Raw genomic sequence first — 15,791 nt, 5'->3', positions numbered from 1 at the left:
TTAAAATAAAACTGAAATATTTGCGTTTTCTATTGATATTTGTCATTGTTGAGAATTATTTCACCTAAATCACCTTTTGTAATGTTTTGACTTTTAAAAATACATACATGCACACATACATATTTGAAAAACTAGAATAATTCATTTTAATTTTAATTAAACAAACATGTTGTTAAAAACACATTCAACGAAAATAACAACATTTATGTTTGTCGTATACACTCATAAAGAGGTGTGGAAAATGCGCTAAAGATAAAACTTTATATGTAGACATCTTATTATTTTGTTGTTGTTCATCCAGTTTAAAACAAATTTATTAAATTTTATGATTATGACAACCTAAAAAAAAATTTTTTTTTATACTCTTATTTATTTAGCACTCCTGGTTATCACTCCTATTTCAATTTCCACCATATAATCTTATAAGTAATAATAATTTGTAACGTCATTTGTTAAACAACAGTAACGTCATGTTAAAAACAAAAACAAAACCTATTATTTATAATACTTAGCGTGTAAGTATAAAAAAAATAAGCAATATGATATTAAATCCAATTTTATATTTAGTATAAAGGACGCATAGAATAAGTTTAATATTATGTATATGAAATATTTATGTACATAAAGAATTTGTGTAACATTATGCGTATATTTTATATGCATGTTCATATTTATAATATTTTGCGAAGCTACTCCTTTAAGAGTCATAATAAATAGATAAAGCGGTATGATATAGGATATATAGGCGACTTTAGGGCGTTTTCCATAATTTGTCATTTCACACCATCAAAAATATTCTATAGTAATTCTCTGATGAAATATTTTTTTTTTTTAAATAATCAAAAAAACAGAATAGATAACATTTTATTGCGGCATTTTCATCATTATAGTTCGGTGACTTCAAAAATTTTTGCAGACTATTCGTAGAATTACATTTGTCAAAAAACATCATTTGAATAATTTTTAATGCAGCAACACATTCTTTAGATAAAGCTTGTCTAAATTATTTCAAATTTTGAAAAATGTATATAACTATAGAAACACCTGTAATGCTAGACTTCACCTAAATTGCTACAATTTATTTTAGAATATTTGAATTATATTTTGTTGCTATAATGTCACAAAGCGGGACTGTGCGTATAATTATAATTATAACGATTATTAACTGTTAATAAGGCAAAATAATTAAAAACATTATAAGCTTTCTTTCTAATAATTTATGTTTTACTAAAAGTTTTGGCATTTGGTAATTAGCTATTGGTTTGAACGTAACTGGTTTAATCGGCAACGAACTTTATATGTACATGAAAATGTTGTTTTTTTTTAATCATACTCCATTATATTGGGAAAGGGTTACCAGATTTTCCTTTTAATTTTTAATTATCTTTTTTTTTGTTTTGTACCTAAATTCCTAACCTTAATTAATTCTTAATGACTAATACGAATATTTTTTCATAGTTTTCACTTATAAACACAGATTTACGATTCGAGAAAATTTGGCCATTTTATTACATAAAATGTGATAGTTGAAAGACCTTAATACATATTCGAATTTATTGGATGATGAAAAGCAATATAAATAATATATTGACACCCATGTTTTAATTTATGATTCAATATCAATATCAATGTAACCATTAAATGTAAAAAATATTTGTGAAAAATAAGTGTTTATATTCAAAGTGTTAAATATATATGTGTTAAATAAGTGTTAAATAATTCCCATATATTTGGATTAATAATTTGCTACAAACTCCACCCTAGGAGTTCGAAGTATATAATAAATCGAGTTAAAAAAAAATGTTTTATTTTTCTAGCTTCTTGTGTCTATTGACCACAAGGGCTTTTAAATAGATTAAAACTAAATATAAATAGACTCATTTTCATTTTAAATACGGCAAGGTTTTTGGTTTCAAAAGTTCTTGATTTTATGAGTACTGAAAGTCTGAAAGTATACTGTGAAAACTATATATTATATACTGTTATCTATGTTATACTAGTATATACGTTAGTGGATCACAATAAAATTCTGTAAACCTTAACCAAAGAAGAAAAAACAAACGCTATCATTGTTTTCTTGTTACTGTCAACAATTTTCTCATATACGAAATCAAAAAAAAATATAATAAACAAACATTATAAATAATTAATTCGAATTTCCCTAGATATCCTTAGTGAAAATAAAAGAAAGAAAAAGCATAAAAAATAAAATAATCTTTTGTTTAACGTCTTTGAATATTGTTGAACTTTAAAAAATTCAATTTCCAAAAAAGAAGAAAAAAAAAAAACAATTTAAAATTCAAATGTAATTTTATTTAAAATTTAAAAAATTTATAAATTTATAATAATCCTCTTAATACGTAAGCACGATACATTCTGTTTTTATAAGAAAGAAATTTCATTCCTTGCTTGCTTAATACAAAAGAAAATTTTTGAAAATCTCTCCTTTTAGTACTGCAAAGTAATATTCAATTCTTCTCAGTTTCTATAAGAAATTTTTCTTGCTAATGCGATATTAATTTTTCTCAAGGACATTTTTGAATTTTCTAAATTCAATTTTTATTGAATTTGTTACATAAAACAAAGGTCAATATGGGAAATAATAATTAATATATTATGAAAATTAATATTTAAGATTTTAAGTGTTTAGCGTCTAGTGAATATTCAACATGAAAATTTTTCTTTATTATTCATTTTTTAATGCATAATAACAATTGATGTAATAGATTTTGGGCTATCACTATAAAATATTAAGGTTTCTCTCAATATTAAGAATTTTGAAACAATAAATATTTTTTTTAATTAATTTTAAAAGAATCAATATTGACAGTTTAAATTTAATTGTAATTTTATATCATATAATTATAACAGTACCTATACGCACGGCTTTATCAATGGACAGTACTAATATCTCAGAAAATATTTATAAGTTATTTTTTGGAAGCTGTAGAGTTCTTTAAGGTATTTTTCATTTACGAAAATACTATTCTACTTATCGGAACATTAAATTATCTAATAAAATTTCAAATTTTCATTCTGAAAAGGGAAACGAAAAAATAAAAACCTAAGTTTTTCGGACCGCATTGTAAACATATAAATTTTATGGAAAGATTACGGCTCGGAAACCCAAGTTATGGCCATATTTCTTGAAATTTGAATCAGGTGGCACAAATTCTGCTTAGATCCAAATCTAAACGTTTCTGAGTATGTTAATTAAAAGCTTATTAGTGTCTTTAAACTGTAAAAAAATGTTTAAGACACATTTTCATAATGTTCTGTAAAAGTTTCACTAAACTACGAAGTACACATTGCGGTCGGTTATGTGCTGACCACATCAAATTTTTATTTGGTAAAGGAACTCACCCTGTATAACATGTTAAATTTCTTTTTTGTTTTTCAAAAAAATTCATTATTTAAATTGATTTACAAAAAAAAAAAAAATTCAAAGAAACTTTTTTTCTTGTTTAATAAAAAATTTTATGTTGTGTTTTTAAAAAATTAAGGATTATTGCAAATTAACCAAGCATATAGGTACCAAAAATTTTATGTATGTTTACAAAAAATATAAAAAAAAAATAAAAATTATATAAATATGCACAAGTACTTAATTTTTTATTTTATTTTTTTTTCTTAAAATCCTTTATAAAATTACAAATTTTTTATCCTTTCCACTTATACATAATATGCATAAGCCTTCGAAAACCATAAAGAAAAAAACCAAACAAAATAACACCAAGTATATATATGTATATATATATATATATATATATATATATATATAGATAAACAATAATATCATTCAAAAAGATTACACAAATTAATTCATAATTTCTATGAAATTTGTCAAAAATCCTAGAAATGAGCATATTAATTCTAATCCTTACCAAATAAAGAGAAACAAGAAAAATTGTGAAAAACAAAAATGAAAAAAATAAGTAAATAAATTGTTCGTGCATAATTTTTTGTTTTCCTTTTTTTTTAATTTTTATTTTTCTATTATCCTGCACATGACATTTCACATATTAAATAAAAAACAAAAAAAAAACAAATCAAATAAGCACTACGAAAAAAAAAAAATTGGTTTACTTTTTTTTTTTTGAACAAAATAAAAGGATCTACGATATTATATTATTATATCCTTATAAATTTTATTTTTGCCCTCCTATAATAATACATAACACACTCATACATGCATATATGAAATATAATAAGTAACATATAACAATAATAATAATAATGTGATTCTGAAAAATGACTTCTTCTTTTACAATTTATAAATGACTTTGAGTCCTTAAAATCTTCTATATCACTTTATTACAATGTAAATACATTATATAATATAACGCACACATACACTCATATTAATGCTCATTTATACTTTTATACAATATACATGTATATTGTATACATAATAATATGTACAATCTAAAAAGCCTTTTATTATTCAAAGTAATAATTTACAAAGGAAAAAAAATTAAAAAGAAAAAAACATAAAGTAAAAAGTGTAGTAGATTTTCCAAAAAAAAAAAAAAAACAAGTGAAAAACCAAAAACAAGTATAATAAAAAATAAATAAAAAAAAAAAAACAATAGGGAATTATATTCGTCCTTTTTGTATTGTATGAAATGAACTTCTTGTAAATGAATTTTTTTTTTCTTCTCTTATTTAAGTATTATACTTCTTCTATAATATTATTATGTATGTTTGTATATATGTAATGTACACTTCAGTATATACAAATTACTTAAAATAAATCCTTATATGTGGACATCTATGAGTGAGTACATGAAATATAATCATATATATAGCATTAATGAAAAATTATTGTTCATGTTATGATTTCCATGAAATTTTATTAAAGTTATACTGGGATATATGAGATTTTATACAAATTTTATTATTTATATTTTTATTTTTTATTTTGTATTTCATGTTTCACTGTAATTCCGAAAGGAAAAAACCAATTTACTGTTTTTAAAAATTGAAATTTTTTTTTCTTAAAATATTCAATTTTTTTAAATTATTAAAATTTTTGTTATAAACATTAAATTTTAAGTAAAAATATCTAAATTTCCAAAATTTTAATTTCGTTCTTTGTTTCTTATTTAATATCCGGTCATGATTTTTTATAATAAAATTAAAATTAAAATTTTTTGTTTTTCGTTTGATTTCTTTTGTTACCGGATATTGGCAACACTTTGAAATTTTTTTTTTTCTTATGAAATATTTTAATTCAAAATGGAGAAAAAATATATTTATAAAAAGAACAAAATAAAATTTGTAATTTTTGAAATAAGTTAGCTACATGCGAAAAGAATTAAATGGAAATTTAAAATTTTTAAATATAAATTTATTATTTATCCTTATGTCCTTTTTATACAGTCATTTATATTATTATACGGTGTGTGTATATATCTTGAATCGATACTTTAATGTTCACACATTACATACTTAATATATAACAAACCTTTGTGTATTGTCAAAACTCCAGAAAATGTCGACCAATTGAAAAAAAATTCGAATTTACCGGAAAAATATGGTCCTTGGTTCGAGAAGGATATGCTTTAAGCTCAACACTTAGTTAAAGGGCATAATATAGATAATTTTCTCTTGTTATATCGTGGTCTATAACTACAATATAGTCTTACCAACAAAGATCATAAGTATATGTATATTATATTATATGTACCTTATATACATTCAGAGTTATTTCAGAAATACCAACATAAAAATAAATTGAATAAAAAAATTTACTTTATTACAATAGTGTTTTTTTCCCTGTTTTTCTGTTTCTCTTTCCTTTTTCATTTGTTTTTCATGTTCCTCATGCCATCACCATGTGGTAAAAAAAAATATCCTCAAAAAATATGAACACATAAACTATCAATATGCTCAATATAATCATTAAAGTATACATGTAATATAACCTATACTTCAAATATACAAAATGTAATACAATTGTGTGTTTTATGTATTGAGAAAACTATAAAAAAAAAAATAAAGTGAAAATAAAAGAAAAACCTGAATTTAATTTGAATCACTTGCTTGCTTCTGTGTTATTAATGGTTTCTCAGTATTGTTTCATATATAAAAACGATTCATTTTCAATGTTCTTAAGTAATTCTAAATTTTGTGATCATATATATGTATGTATATATGAATGTATATTTGTAGAAATATTACACTAACAATAATACTACTTTGTTAAAACTTATACATTGGAAATGAAATTTATCTGTACTTACATTATATGAAGATATTCATACAGAGTGTTTCATATAAGGTGGCAAATAATTTCAGGAATGATTCTTTGATAACTTCAGAACCATGCGACATAGAGTAACTATCGGGGACTGGCTTCACAGACAATTCACTGCTCTTTATTTTCTGTCTTACAATCAATTGGATTTAAAGCACAGTTTTCGAGATAAGAATTTTGTTATAGTGCGAGTTTTTTTTTCTTTTTTGAAATTTTTTTTAAAAAGTTCAAAATTTTTCGAATTTTTATTTTATTTTTATTTTTGATGCCCTACGAAGCACTACTAAAAGTTAACCCATGTAATTTTTCCCTATCTCGTATAATTTTGTATAAATGTATGTATATATACATATATATTCATGTACATATAAGGTTTCTACACTAAATAAGTAAAAGCAATATCACGACATATTTACTAAATGTTTGTATTGCACATGGGTCACCCGACGATTCGATCGTAACAATTTATTGTTTTCATATTTGCAGTTGAAAAAAATACGTACCAAAATCTGATTAACTTAGATCTTAAATGATTTCAATGTCGATTCAGAATTCGATGCTCGAAATTCGAGTTTGTCAAATACATTTTAAAATGCGCTTTTTTAAAATTACACATATAAGGTTTTTTTCTTTTTTTTTTTAAATAATATCATTTTGCCCCGAAAAATTAATATTCAGAAAAAAAATCTTTTACTAAAAGATTCCGTAAATAACTAACGAGTTACTGAAGTAAATATTATTAACAGTAAGGAGTTATTAAAATTGAATTGAATTGAAATTCTCGAATTACTGATAAAAATTCCAAATTAGCAATTGAATATTTTGAAGATCAAGAAAGTTTTAAAGATCAATTTTATATTGAAATTCTAGAAAGAAGACTCGATGAGTTAATTAATTAAGATATAACTAACAAAGGGAAGAAAAAAAAAAGAAATTTCTTTTCAAAATTTTTAATCCGTTTGGGTCTACTCTTTTGACTATTGAATTTTGGACACCCTGTATGTATATTTTTTGACATAAAAGTACCTACAATGTCTGCATCTAATATAAGAATGTTAAAGGATACTTTACATAGTTTCACTAATAAATACATATATATATATATATATATATATGTATAGATATATAGGAAATATAGTTAAAACATAATAAATTTATTTAGAGTAAATGAAATCAGTTCTATGAAATCTCGCGTCAGGCGGTAATTTTATTGAATTTGTCAACGAATTGGATTGATTTTTTTGAGTGTATTTTTTTTCCTTCTTTTTTCTGATCTTCATTGAAGATATTTTTTATTTTATTTTGTATCTTTTACTTTTATTCCATTGAGGAAAATGTATATATATATATATATATAAATATTTAAGAAAATGAAGAACAAAAAAAAAACTAAAAGAAAAACTTTTTTCCTTTTGATTGGGCTATTTAATGTTCTCTAATTTTTACTATACTTTTGCTGTCCATATAGCAAAAAAAATGTTCTTGGTTCATCAATATAGTTTTACATATATTGTTATATGTATATATATATCTAATTCTTTTTTTATGTTCTAATTTTATATAAAAATAATAATGTCCTTTTTACAATAATATAAAATAAAACTTTTTATACATGTGGTTAAAATAGAAATAATTTTTCAATTAAATAATCTCTTATCTTTTATGTTCCTATGTATGTGAGGAATAAAAGAAGCCCTATATAAGGTATTTAATTAAAGTAATTTTATTTTTATTCGACATCATTAACATTAAGGATTAAGGTAATTTTTTTTAAGTTTTTCTTTCTTTCACTTTCATATTATCTACATATGTGTTTGTTATAAATTATCGAAATCCTTTTATCAAAATGTTACTAATAATTAAATTCTGAAAGTAATTAATATATGTAAGTTTTTTATTATTGATAATTGAATATTTTTTATTTCTGCTTTTTAGCTACTTCACATAATGGATAAGAGAATAACTTAAAAAATTATATTTATATTCACATTATAAAGTTTACTGGGATTCTATTGAAAAATGAAAAACATTTATATTAATGTAATTTTGTCCAATAAAGGGTATTCTTGTAAAGAGTATTTTTGCAGTTTCCAGTAAAGGGTACATTTCACTTGGTATGAAACTAGAAAACTATGAACTCTTTTTATTTCGTTTTGAATTATACAATATCTTTATTATTTATGTTATTATTGGCAGTTTACAACAAATCAATTTGGAAATGAAAAGAAAATCATGTCAAATTTGTAATGAAAAAAATCTGATGTGCCCAGTACATAACCTACTGCAATGTATATTGTTTAGATTAGTAAAAGTAATCCAGAAGATTATGAAAATGCGTTTTACTTTTTTACAATTTAAAGGACACTAATAAGCTTTTAGTTAACTTACCTAGAAAAATGTGAATTTGGCTCTTAGTAGAGTTTCATTTTGTACCGTCCGAATTATAAAAAAAGCTCATCAGTAACTTCTCAACTAAAAGTCAAGTATTAAATTTCAAGAAATTTTAACAATCCATTCCGTAGATATGGTAAAAAATGTAAAATCAGTCTCCGGATCAGTTTCCGAGGCCTTATTGTTCCAAAAAATTTAAATGCTCATTGTTTTAGCGCTACAAATTTAAACAATAAATTTTAATGAAATTGGTTGCGAAAACAAACTAACATATAAAATTTCATCAAAATCGGTTCAGCCGAACTTGAGATACACACGTGCACACACAGACAGACCAATAGGTTGCTAAACATACTTTATTTACACTTTCCTACCATAGAAAAGTATGTGCCAAACGAAAACTCGACATTCAAAATTTTGGTGCCTCCACATAACCTACCTTAATATATACATAATCCAATCGGTAAATATATGCAAAAAATTAGTTCCTTAAATGTAGTAAAAAATATGCAACCAACCTCTACTGAAAGTTTGATTTTGCCAATTGGTAGTTATTTATTTTAAATATTATTTTATTAGTAGATATTTAATAAGTATAAGTTAATTATTTTAACACTTTGAAAGCATAAATATTAAATATCAAGAATATTCAGTTCCTGAGGCCTGATATAAGCATCTACAAAGTTTTTACTGATCTGATATAAATTTTCATCAAAATTCGTTTAGCCGAAAATGAAATAAACGAGTGCGCACACAGACAAAAACTTTTGTCGACATCTCTCTGAAAATAATTTATTTACCATTCTTAACCATGGAAAATTGCGTTTCTACCGAAAACTCAATATATGAAACTCAATATATTCTCATTGTAAGCAATCCGGTTGGTAAAAAGTTATTCCTACAAAACGTTGTTTCAAGTCCCTCAAATATGCGACGTTCACTATATAAAATCATTTTATTAAAAACATGTACCTACTACCTATATTAGGTTAAAAGTAATTTAATAAATATTTTAACCTCGCACCTATTTAATTCTATAGTGAAAATTTAAAAATTCTAGTTTGTTCTCTTTACTATGTGTACATATTTCTGTTATAATAAAGAAAACTTCTTCAATTAACTTAAACATAAGATCAACTTAAACATTTTATAGTTTTCGTTAATTTTTGTTAATTATTTTCAATTAATCTCATTTCTTTACAATAAAATACCTCATTTAATAATGTAGTTCATAAAGTAAATTTTATTTCAATAAAATCTCAATTATATTAGCTAATATTCCATATACACTATACAAATACATAAATTAAATATATATGAGTTTGGATATTAAATAAATGTTTAAATGAAATAAAAAAAAATTCTTTGAAAAAAAAACGAAATTACTAATTTAATCAATTCATTCATAAAATCATTTTAATTTAGCGTATTCAATTTAGATTATTAATTTTTATATATTCTTATATTTTTATTAATTTACCAACAAATATATATGTGCATATGTAAGTACGACTATCTATAAGAAAAAAGAAAATGATAAAAAATAATTATCCTTCTATTTAATATTGGTTTTCTTTTCATTATACTATATATGTATACGTTTATCCTTTAATATCCTAAAATTACTTCTATCTTATACAATAATAAGCAAAAGTAAGAACATGCTCAATGTATGCATGTATCGTATTCGGAGTAAAATGCTCAATTTACACAGTCTGAAAAAAAATTAAATAAACAGAAGTACCAAAATGAAAAGAATAGTATGGCTTTTCTTGTAAATTCAACCCCATTTCACAAAATTATAAAATATTGCAAATTATACAAAATTATAAATTATTGTATGATTTAGGCATCGACTATTACTCTTAATCACGAAGTATCACTTTTAAAACTGGATAAATAAAAATTTTCTTATCGGAAAATAAGTTTCTGACACAAATTTTCAGCTTTCTATCTTAAAGCATATACAAATATTAAGGACAGGTTCACGAATAGACTAACGGGCAGAAGCTAAATCAGATGGTCGGTCGGCCAGAATGAAACCAATAAGTAATTTTTCTTTGAATTTTTTTTAGAAAAGTCTTAAAAATAAACTTTTTTGAATGCTTCCAAAGAAATTATTTTTTCAAATTTAATATTTGAAACATTTTTAATATTGGCTTGAGAAGAGGTATGGTAAAAATTGTTGTTTACTTTGCACATGGGATGTTGTCTGTACTTCTGGTATTACCTGCATAACAAATAATATGCAATATGTTATCATTTCTACTTATAATTATGATATAATTATAATTTGATGTTATCATTGTTTTTAATACTCTCGAAATTTTATCGAAAACGAAATTTTGATTTAACATTTAATATTAAAAATCTTTAAAATAAAATGTTCTGTATTGTTAAGCTTTTGATTTAACTAACTCAAATTATTTATTTTCTTAAAAAGTTATACAGAACAAATTACTTATATTTGTCACTTTAATAAAATTAAATGAAAGTTCATGGACCAAACCTATATTGAAATTTTTGCAATATGCTATTTTTATTATTAAAATAAAATTTTTTTGGTGTTACACACAGCGCTCATTTTAAGTAAATGAATTTAGAAAATTGATAGCAATTGTACACTATAAAATGTTAATTTGACAACAAATACCCAATATTGACAGAATAAAACTAAAAAGAGCTTAATGAATGACGAAGTCATAATGAATTAAAAGTCTAGAAAACTTTTAAAGTCGCTCACTCATTAACTAGCACGTAATTTTTTATAAATCTTCACAATAAATTGAGATTCTTGCACATTTTCTTAAGGTTGAAAATATCGAAAATATTTTTGAGAGAATGTCAAATATTATTAAAAGGGTAAAAATTTCCATAAGATTTTATTTGTAAACAAAATACAGAATGATATGCTAGGAAATTTGAATATAATTTTTCCCAATTCTAAAAACTAAAATTCAAATATTTCAAATTGAGACACAATTTTTTAAAACCCAAGACTAAATTAAAACAAAAATCAAAAGATAAAATCTTTTTACAGAAAAATGGAACGGTTCATATATTTTTCACTAAGACTGTAATTGTGTTTGAGATTACGTATCTAACCTATACCATTTTCTTTTCGAAGACTATAATATAAATATAGTGATAATATGCAGTGATACTATAGTAATGATAATGATTTTTATATTATAATAATGATGGTATGATGATAATGATTGATGATATAATAATAATCATTTTTATTATAAGATGAAAAGGAACACTTATGTATGTTGGCGGGAAAATGAAAATGTCTTACGATACAAATTAAGTGAAAATCTTGAATTTTCTCTTTTTTTAATTTGTCTTGTTTTTTTTTTATTTTCTTATTTTATATGTTGATTTCTTCTATATAAAAATCACGTAACCTTTTCTTTAAAAGGATAACGCGACACAAAAGAGAAAATCTTTTTTATTTTCTACTAGATTTTCTTTTTCTTATTCCTTTATGTTCATATATTCTTTTAGGGCTCCATATTCATTCATCTTTTGATTAGGTTTAAGGTACGGAAAAGCGGCTTATCGTTTTAATAGAAACTTATCTTAAAAAAGTAACAACTTTTTCAGTTTTTTCAATTTCGTTTTTTTTTTTTTATAATTTGTTACTCAACAAAATTTGTTTGGCAATAGACGATCTTATATCAAAACAAAAAAAGCAAAAATTGGTGTACATATTTTGCTAAAACGATAGTCAAAACTCATCGTATATATAAGATTTTTTTAAAACACATCACAAAAGAGCGATTTTAATAGTTTGTCTATTTTTCATACAACACGTTTGCCGAAAAATTAATGTAAATTTTATTAAAAATACACTGAAAACAACTTAAAAATAAATTTTTGAACTACTAGCACGATTTCGTAAATATTGCCAAAAAAGTAGAGGTTTTAAAATGCTGGTATTTATGCCAAATCAACGCAATGTTAAAAAATAATTTGGTTTTTTTTTTAACTGAAAAGTATGGTGATGTGAGGTGTAATTACATAGTATTAAGAACTTTAATAGAAATTATTCTTAAAGAATAATTAAATTAGTATTACGAATCATCATCGTCAATAAAATATTTTATCTATTTCCATCAACAACACTGCGCACTAATGCAAATCAAGAAGACTAACTCGAATTCGTATTTAAAATACTTAAAATACAGAAATATTCACCGTGTTATGAAAATTCTTTTGGAAAAACATTATTATCAATATAGTAATTAACTGCTATATTGAATTTATACTCAATACTAGAGAGGACGAACCTGCGGTCTCAACTCTGTTTGCCCAAATAAACTGTTATAAAATTTTAATATAACTTGTTATAAAACATTTTATGAATATTTCATTTTTCCAAAACTATCAAATTCTTAAAGCTCTTTCATCACCATTATTATAAGCTCCTTCACTTTATAGAGAAAAAAACTTAAATGAAAACCTAAACGTATTTATTTAGTTCCATTTCAATTTAGTTTAAATACAAGCCAATTTGTTAATATCTTAATAGCTTCCTATTGACTACATCCAAAATTGGAATCAGTGATTTTCCTTAATTTACCTATCTTAATTGTATTTCGCTCTCCTATTTTTTATCTATTAATAAAAACTTATTAGGTGTGTACTCGTCTAAGATTTCATTTCTCTCATTATATGTGAATAATCAAAGAACATGAAATGTGTACAATGTATATTAGGTAAATGCATGAATGGAAATAATTGTCATATTATGTTGTATACTTGCCATTACAGTAGCTTACAAAATTTTATTTTTTATTTTTAATTTTATGGTCTATACATAAAAGCATTAAAAAATATGCGAAAAATTAATGATCCTTTACGTTTGAAATCAAATTAAATAAAAAATAGAATTACTTTTTTTTGAGAAACAAGACATTTAACCTTATTTGAATAAAAAAATTTACACAATTGAGCAGATTATGGATAAAAATATTATCCTATTTATTAACTTCATTCCCAACAATTCAATTTGATCATATATCGTTTCCATTATTGGAAATTATAATCTGGAAAAATTCGTAACGAAAAGTATAGTAAATAAATGCCCTAAGAGTCAAGAGAAATTTAGTGATCCAATCAAAGATTTGATTGGAAAAATTTCAGTAAAATCACCAGATCAAAGTCATGCGGAAAAAATAGCGGTTGATATTATCTTTTAATAAGCATTTCTTTTTTTAGGTAAGAAGCTCAGTTTATTTTTTTTAGCTAAGAACAAGCTCGCTTCAATATATTCCAAAATCATACATTAGGAACAAGAATCATACGTGCTTAACAGGTTTCTTTAAATACAAAACTACTGTGAACAAATACATTTTACATTCTTTGATTTAGAATTCCGAAATCAAAATATTAAATTGAATTTCAAATTTTTTCGAAAAAAAAAATTATATTTATGCACATTTGCAATATCAAAAAAATGTCCTTCTACGCTCAATGCTTCGTTCTTTTGTATAAACGCACAAATATTTTGTTTGACAAAAAAAATTCAATGTTAATCTTAAGTTTGACTTGCGTACATATTGTAACTTTTATTTAATTTGTATGGCAGCTATTTATAGAAGCACAACTAAATTTTACTGGAATAGCCACCTTACCATTCCACTCATATACAATATTTGAATACTATACGCTGTACAGTTACCCAGATATGACCAAATTATTTCCGGAGTTTTATGATAATTATTCGAACAACTTCTATTATCGAACCCTTGAATTGAGTAGGAACTTGGCAATAATATTGCAAGTCTTAATCAATTTAATATTGCAATATTATTACAAGACCCAGTCCTTGCAATAAAATGTTTTTAACACAGCTTGATAAGTTTTTAATTATCGTTGTAGTGGACAGACATTTATCAAAACCTGTTATTTGTTAATGTTACAAACTACTATTACGTATCTAATTTATAATAACTTTGGATATTAATTCGCCCGAGGTATGATACGAGTATAATACACACAGTTTATACATATTTTGTATAATTTTATGCCACAACAAGTTTTCAAAATACGCTTTTTAAATGCATATTGTACAAGTATAATTTATGACAGAAACACCTTGTGATTTTTACTTAAAAATTATAAGTGATTATTTAAGGTATGAATGCGTTTAAAGTAAGCCTATATTACCATCTTAATAATCACCCTAATGGTAATAAATTTAAAGTTATCTATTGTATACATTTTATTTATTATTAAACTTAAGTGTAGCTGTATATTTCTTGAAACAAATTGTTATATTTTCATTCCTTAAATGATCATAAATATTTGCAAAAAAGATTTATATCGCATACTTTTAGGATGCTTGAATGTGAAAATGAACAATATATTATATACACTAAAATTTTAAGGAAGTTTTCGTGAGTAATTAAGCTGGTTATCTACGATATTATGCACCATCCCTATACTCCTCCCAGATCAAGATAATCAACTTCTAGTAAAGTATTTAGTATAATCGGATATTTAGTATAGGAAACTGAACCATCTGAAACGATCTGGCATTTATAAAGATATTTTAACTTAACTAATAATTGATTGATTTTGATGAAGTTCTGAATAACTGTACTGCTTTACTTAACTCACAAGAATAAATTTTTTGACTGCTTTACATATTTTTTGAATGATTTTAAACAAAAAGTTTACGTAAGCTTGTGAATTATTTCGAGTTACACCTTGTTTTTTGTTTTCAACAAAATTATTAAGTGTCAAGTTAAAATAAATTCTTTAAATATGTTAATTTCCTTCTTTGTATACAAATTCACTTTGCAGAATTCGCTCTTCCAAGAAAAAATTGTTTCATTAGCAAATAGAACTGAAAACATTTGTGTCCCATTTGCACATTAAACTGAATCATAAACTTTTTAAGCTAATAAATTTTCAGCTCTACATTATATTGAATTCGGTAGCTTTCTTTCTTTGCACAAAAAAAAAGTTCTTATATTCTAAATTTCAATCAATCTAATTATACAGGACCACATACATTTCAATTGCATATTATTTGTGTATACGAAAATCAGTTAAAACTATTAAAAATATCATGCCAGGCTTATGTCATCTTCACTTCATTCACAACACGATTTTAAAATCACGATGA

This window comes from Condylostylus longicornis, unplaced genomic scaffold, assembly GCF_029603195.1.
Source record: "Condylostylus longicornis isolate FDR11 unplaced genomic scaffold, ASM2960319v2 ptg000135l, whole genome shotgun sequence".
Classification (NCBI taxonomy): domain Eukaryota; kingdom Metazoa; phylum Arthropoda; class Insecta; order Diptera; family Dolichopodidae; genus Condylostylus; species Condylostylus longicornis.
The sequence above is the reverse complement of the archived record's forward strand: the minus strand, read 5'-3'. Positions refer to the sequence as shown.